The sequence below is a fragment of the Myotis myotis genome, unplaced genomic scaffold (genome assembly GCF_014108235.1).
Source record: "Myotis myotis isolate mMyoMyo1 unplaced genomic scaffold, mMyoMyo1.p scaffold_m19_p_2, whole genome shotgun sequence".
NCBI classification, from domain to species: Eukaryota; Metazoa; Chordata; class Mammalia; order Chiroptera; family Vespertilionidae; genus Myotis; species Myotis myotis.
The window spans coordinates 66,738,632-66,746,225 of NW_023416324.1; positions in this window are offsets into that span (position 1 = coordinate 66,738,632).

A 7,594-nucleotide genomic window follows, 5' to 3' on the forward strand; every position below is an offset into this window, starting at 1 on the left:
TGCTGATCTCCCAGCTACCACAGCACTTCTATATAATTGCAAAATTAAAATGACTTGTTTACAGCTGTCTCTATTACTACCTCATGATCTCATCTACTTGATCATCTTCATCACTGTATATTTGGCTCCTACCACATACACACCATGTGTTCAAAAAATAGGGGTGATTCTATGAGCTGCCATCCAACAGGGCCCCAACTAGCATTTTATTACTATATTCACTGATCTCTAGGTTCTCAAAATAAAGTGAAGTATGGACTTAATGATGCAGAAAGGATATGCACACCTGTCTGAACCTGTTTCCCTGCTCTCTCTGAGGGATGGGACCCTCCATGTGCTCTGGGCTCTTTAAGCTTCTCTCCCATGACAATTACCCAGGAATGAGGTCACCACCTTTGACTCAAAGTGCATTTAAAATAGTAAAGAATGAGGCAGTATTTTGTAATCTCATTTGCACCACAATTCTTGTGTGCCTTTAAGGTGCTTCTGTTGAAACAAAACTATGCTTTTGCTATGAAGATCAATTTCTCATTGAATATGATGCCCACAGCTGGCAGAGGGGTGGAATCTACAAGCATAACTCTGCTTTCTTTAGGGTCGTGAGATCATGCACAGTAGCCTTTCATTTTCCCCTATTCAAAGCCACTGGATTCAGACGCCCTGCACTGGATCCAGCCCCCAGACACATTGTTGTCACCATAGGAATGCTCTGAATGCTGCACATCTGGATGGTGGGTAAAAGGATGAGGGGCAGTGATGAGTTCTGCTTCCCAGCCAAATCTCCCCAACACAAATGACCAACAAGACAAATTGTAAACAGTTAACATGAGAATTGTGATATGAAATAATCCTACTTAGAGAAAGGAAGGATCAGAAGTGCTGTGAAGGACAGAAAAAGCAGAGAAGAAGAAATCTTTAAGCTTTAGTCAGAAATTGGCATACCTTGGAGTATGTTTACACAAATCTTAAGAATAGGCTTCAGGGAAAAGGTATCTGCCATACTTGAAAATTAATAAGTAAGTGTTAAGTTATTAAAAAAATCAAAGTGATACCATTGTAATTAACTAGTTATTAATAATAGAAAAGGGGCAAAGGAAAGGGCAGATATTATAGGTATGTTCCCAGCAAAACATTCGGGGAAGGCGACTGAACAAAGGGAAAATGGACACATGTCCAGTGAAGTTAGGATGACATAGGAAAGGTACTTATCTGTCAGTCACACCTGGGAACAAAAGTCATCGGCCAGAATGGATGTGGTTGTTGCAAGGGCGCGAAGATTTGGAATACATAGTCCCCTAAACCAGCAGTTCTCAACCTGTGGGCCGCGACCCCTTTGGGGCTTGAACGACCCTTTCACAGGGGTCGCCTAAATACATCCTGCATATCAGATATTTACATTACGATTCATAACAGTAGCAAAATTACAGTTATGAAGCAGCAACGAAAATAATTTTATGGTCGGGGGTCACCACAACATGAGGAACTGTATTAAAGAGTCACGGCATTAGGAAGGTTGAGAACCACTGTCCTAAACAAAGGAGTTCTCTCTCTCTCATTCTCTCTTGGTTGCTCCTGGCACACTTGGCTCATGGCTTATGCTTGGCTTCCTGATATCTACTCACATGCCTACGGCCATGTGAACCCACACACACAGTGGACTAAGGGACTGCAGCTAGCCTGATGCTGTACCGGGCCCTGCTCCAATATGGAACAGAAACTCTGGACACTGGCTTTGCTTCTAGCCTTATGCTGTACTGAAACCCCAGGTACACTTCTGACTGGACTAAGGGAAAAGAGATTTTAGAAACACATGGATTTAATTACATGCAATAATAATCACTTGTTCTGTGCAAGTCTCAGAAAATTCTTTTTCTCTGGATATCTTAAGAACTCTACCTCCAGTAGCACCTAGTGTGGAAGAGGAGCCCCCACTTTTTTCATGAATCAAAAGATCTATACAAGAATGTTTTCAACAATTTTGAGGGAAAGGCAGTTCACAACCATGCTTTTCTTTGTGTGAAGTGGGCCACTTTGGACATTTTTCCATTTCTTTCACTAATTCCTCAGATGTGGCTATAGCCTGCCTCACTAGTGATCTAGTCTCCTACTGCTATTGTCTAGTCCTCACAGCATTTATTTATTATGGTAATTCTTCAGTGGTACAGAGGTGATACGATAAAGGAACTCTTTAGAAATACAAATAATAATAATCCTATCTAATAAAAAAGAAACATGGTAATTAGCATACGACCGCTATCCTTCCCATTGGCTAATCAGGGTGATATGCAAATTAACTGCCAGCCAAGATGGCGGCCGGCAGCCAGGCAGCTTGAAACTAACATGAGGCTTGCTTGCTTCAGTGACGGAGGACTCCAAAGTTTCCCGCCTGCCGCTGCAGGCCTCTGAGCTGCAACTCTAAGCAACTATTTAACAAATATAGAAGCTAAACAAAACCCCAGAAACCTGCTTTAGTCCACCGGGCTTCAGCCAGCAGGATTGCAACATTGTAAACAAAGGCCAGAAACCTGCTTTCAGCAGCAGAGGCCTCAGAGCTTGAGCCTCAAAGCTAAAGCTGGCCCAGAATAAAAAAAAAAAAAAAAAAAAGGGAGCAGTTGGCAGCTTCCGTCACCCGCCAGCCTGCAAACAGCCATCATCCCCTCACCCAGGCTGGCCAGGCACATCTGTGGGGACCCCCACCCTGATCCAGGAAACCCTTCAGGGCAAACCAGCCGGCACCCACCTGTGCACCAAGCCTCTACCCTATATAGTAAAAGGGTAATATGCCTCCCAGCACCGGGATCAGCGGAGCCGTGAGGCCTCCCGGCACTGGGATCAGTGTGACAGGTGGCAGCACCCAAACCCCCTGATCGCCCTACGGCTCTGTGTGTGACAGGGGGTGGGGCCACAACCTCCCTATCAGCCCTGCTCTGTTCGTGACAGGGGAAGGCGCCCCAACCCCCTGATCAGCCCTGCTATGTGCCTGATAGGGGGGAGCTCCCCAACCCCCTGATCGCCCTGCGGCTCTGTGAGTGACAGGGTGTGGCGCGCCACCCCCCCACCCCACACACACACCACGGGCCCTGCTCTGTGTGTGACGGGGTAGAGCCATAACCTCCCCATCGGCCCTGCCCTGAGTGTGACAGAGTGCGGCACTCCAACCCCCTGATCTTCCCTGCTCTGTGTGTGACAGGGGCCGGTGCCCCAACTCCCCTATCGGCCCTACTCTGTGAGTGACAGGGGGGAGCTCCCCAACTCCCTGATTTACCCTGCTCTGTGGGTGACAGGGTACGGAGCTCCAACCCCCCTGATGGGCCCTGCTCTGTGAGTGACAGGGGGCAGCACCCCAACCCCTGATTGGCCCTGCTTTGTGCGTGACAGGGGGTGGCGCCGCAACCTCCCCATCGACCCTGCCTGAGTGTGACAGGGGGCGGTGCCCCAACCCCCCAATCAGCCCTACCCTGAGTGTGACTGAGGGTGGCATCGCAACTTCCTGATCCGCCCTGCTCTGTGCATGACAGGGGGTGGCACCCCAACTCCCCAATCGTCCCTGCTCTGAGCCCGACCAAGGGCTGCACCTAGGGATTGGGCCTGCCCTCTGCCACCCGGGAGCAGGCCTAAGCCAGCAGGTCGTTATCTCTCGAGGGGTCACAGACTGGGAGAGGGCACAGGCCTGGCTGATGGACCCCCCCTTCCCCCCGAGTGCACAAACTTTTGTGCACCGGGCCTCTAGTAATAATAATAATAATAATAATAATAATAATAATAATAATTGTAGGAGACTTTTCTCCTACAATATAGGAAAAAGTTTAACGAAGCAAGAGGACTGGTGAAACAGTGCCAGATGCCTTCCTTTTCATTCTGCAGTCTCAGGGTAAATGCTGCCAATTATGACTATACTAGAGGCCAAGTGCACAGGATTAGTGCACTGGTGGGGGGCTTGGCCTGTGTGGATTGGCCACTGTGGGAGCGTCACTCATCCCTGTTAGTCCAGCAGCTCCCCACTGTGGGAGTGCAGACTGCCAGGGGATAGTTCCTGAATTGAGGGTTCCCCCCTGTGGTCAGTGCATACCATAGCGACTGGTCGTTCTGCCATTTGGTCGATTTACATATTAGGCTTTTATTATATAGGATTGGGTATAACAAAGAGCGAGATAATGTAAACAATGTCTGCAGCCTGGTGATGTTCCTCTCAGTAAAACAAAGGGTTACTCATGGTGGATGTAGGAGCTTCTATGGCAGGTTCTCTGGCCTTGAACTTATTATATCAGGGGTTAGGTCCTGTCTGGAGGCCAGAGAAGCAGGACAACACATGTAAGACCTGGAACATGCACAGCTGGCAGGAGCTATGGGGCCTGCTGTTAGTATGTCTTCTTCATACTAGGGTACTAGGAACAGATCAATTCTCCTAACCCATCACATAGTCTAAGCCCCACTGACTTCATTATTTCAACTGACTCTTATGCCAATTAACAAGATTTTTGTTATTAATTTAGAAAATAATTCTCCCTGTACTAAATCACCAAGTGCAAGGTATTATTCTAGAATAGAGGCCTGGTGTACAAAATCCATGCATTGGTGGGGTCCCTAGGCCTGGCCAGCGATCAGGTCTGTTAGGGGCCTTCCTTCCAGCTGCCAGCTGGGGCCTGCCAGTCGGGGGGAGAGACCATGGAAGGATGGCTGGCACGAGGAGTGACCAGGGGATGTTGACCAGCCACAGGAGGTTGGCTGTTGGAGCATACTGACCCCAAGGGGGCATCTCCTGCACTGAGAATCTGTCCCCTGGTGGTCAGTGTTAGGTTAGGTGGCTCAGGAGGCGGCACAAGAAATAGAGAGTCCAGTGAATCAGAAAAGAAAGGAAAGGAAAAGGTTTATTTCTGCGTCCCCAGGAGACCCACGTACCCTCAAGGACAGGGCACGTGGATTCACACCAACAGGGAGGGGGGCGCTTTTTTTATACTGCGGTTGGATGAGGGGCAGGGACATGAGCTGAGGTATTCAGATGAGGAAGTTTCAGCTGCAGGGTGTCAGCCAGGTATTCAGGAAGGAGTCAGTATCTGTGTCTGGCATGCTGATCTGTTAGACATGCCAGGGGGAGTCCATTATCTCATCACATGTCTGCATGTATCCAATTCTGGACTCTTTCTGACCTAACAGTCAGTGTGCACCAAGCAACTGGTCATTGTGGTTGTTCTGGTCACTTAGGCTTTTATATATATAGATTTTATCAATTCACATGCCTACCCCCTCTCTCCCCCCAGAGGCTGCAACTAGAGTCAGCATGCAAACATACACAGCAGAGTGTTTTTCCTGCATTATTTTAAATTTAGCTACTTCCTGGATAAAATAATTTTCTCCAGCTCCGTACTGCTATTCTCCTGAGCCTTGTCTCCTTATTTGCTCTCCAGGATAAAATACTTCTATTGGACACTGCAACTTTATCAATTACCCTTGCTTTCTGTCCACACCAAGGAAATGTAAAATTTCTTATTTCAAGCCTCCTTTCCTATCTGTTATACTTTAATAACTCATCTGTGCACATTGGCACGTTAATATATGACAGACTTTATATGTCATCATTAATTACCAAATACTTGACTAAAAAAATGATTGAATAATAAATGACAATATACAATATGTAACAGAAAATGTTTCCTGATAAATAACTCTTGTGTTTTAAAAGATAAGCTATTTTATTTAGTGTATTTATTTTTCAATTATTGTAAAATAACTCACAATCATTAAAGAGGTTCACAGTACACAGAAAAATAGAAAATAAATACAATAACATCAATGAATTAGGAATGTTGTTAATATCAGTGTATATAATGTTCAAGACTCTAATCTGTTTGTTATTGACATAAATAGACCAATTTTATGCCTATCAAACATTAAATTATTCTCAAGAAACATGTCCAAATCTATCTATAGACAATAGCTTTGTTCATCTGCAAAGGTTTTCAGAGTGTAGGCAGGAAATTTATGTTTTCATGTTCTTAGTGAATTAAAAGTCTTATCAATAGAGAAATTCCTTTCCATAGCAATGTAAAAAAGAAAGAAGTCTCTTTTACTACTAAGTAAACAATACTGAGTATGTCCCTATAGCTAGACTGAAAGTGTCTAGAAAGTTAGATGAAATTTCACATTACTTCCAGACTGAAACAGGAAATTTTAGGGGTGAATGTTAGGTGGCTCAGGAGGTGGAGGAAATAAAGAGAGCTGAGTAAAAGAAAGAAAAGGAAAGGTTTTATTCTGCATCCCCTGGTGACCCACAGACCCCAAAGACAGGGCCAGTGGATTTGAGCCCACAAGGAGGGAGGCACTTTGTTTTATACTGCGGTTGGGTGAGGGGTGGGAACAGGAACTGAGGAAGAAGTTCCTGCCACAGGGGGTCCGCAGGGTATTCAGGAAGGAGTTAGTATCTGTGTGGGGGTCATGTGGATTCCATGGAGGGGCCAGTACCTGTGTCTGACATGCTAATCTGTTTGAATTCTAGGGAGAGTCCATTATCTCATCACATGTCTGCATGTATCCTATCCTGGGCTCTCTCCGACCTAACAGTGAAAAAGACAGGTTTTAGGAAATTTTAGAAATTAAGGGGACTGTGGAAGAAACACAGGGCTGCAGAGCAGCAGAAGGTATATTTCCATAGAATGAGGGAGCTGGAAACAGCAAAAGGTCCATATTTACAAAATGAAGAGAAGGAAGCCCTTCATCCAGAAGTAGAGGAAGAAACCACAAATAGAAAAACAAGGAAGGGGGGTGGGGGGGACCTCACAGATCCTATCTGAGGTTGGACCTTTGAGCTCAGGAGTTACTATAGTAACCAGTCTAAAACAGTGACCAATCAGAGGGGATATCAAGGCACAAAAATCTACAGCCTTTATAAGCTGTAGAGAAAGAAACTCAGTGGGACTCTTCCTTGTCCCCTCATGAGAGTCTGTACTTGTTTTATAATAAATTTCCACCTTGGCTATACCACCTTCTGTCTGTGGATTCATTATTCAACTCTGGGACACCCTGCCCAGTCCAAACATTCTGCTTCAGCCCTGGCTGGTTTGGCTCAGTGAATAGAGCATCAGCCTGCAGACTAAAGGGTCCCAGGTTTGATTCAGGTCAAGGGCATGTACCTTGGTTGCTGGCACACCCCCTGTAGGGGGTGTGCAGGAGGCAGCTGACCCATGTTTCTCTCTCATGGATGTTTCTAACTCTATAACCTTCTCCCTTCCTCTCTGTAAAAAAAAATCAATAAAATGTATTTTTTAAAAAATTCTGCTTCAATATCAAAGCAGATGAGATCCTTTTACACTGCACACCTTTTAGTAGGTAGATGATATGTTTTCTTAGGATTAAGAATATCCTGTTTCCCCATAACATGCCTGTACAGCACAATTTCCTGTTACATCCTGAACTTTGTCACTTCCTTCACAGAGTTCACTCTTGCTCACTTGGAAACTGAGGTAAGCGGTTGTTCGGTTAGTTGCCTTCATCTGAAAGAAAACTCAAACGTCTTTCATCCTCCTGAGAAGAAATGGTTACAGCCAGGCTAGAACTGAGTGTAAGCTCCTGTGGGGTCCGGGAGCCTGGACCTCTAGCT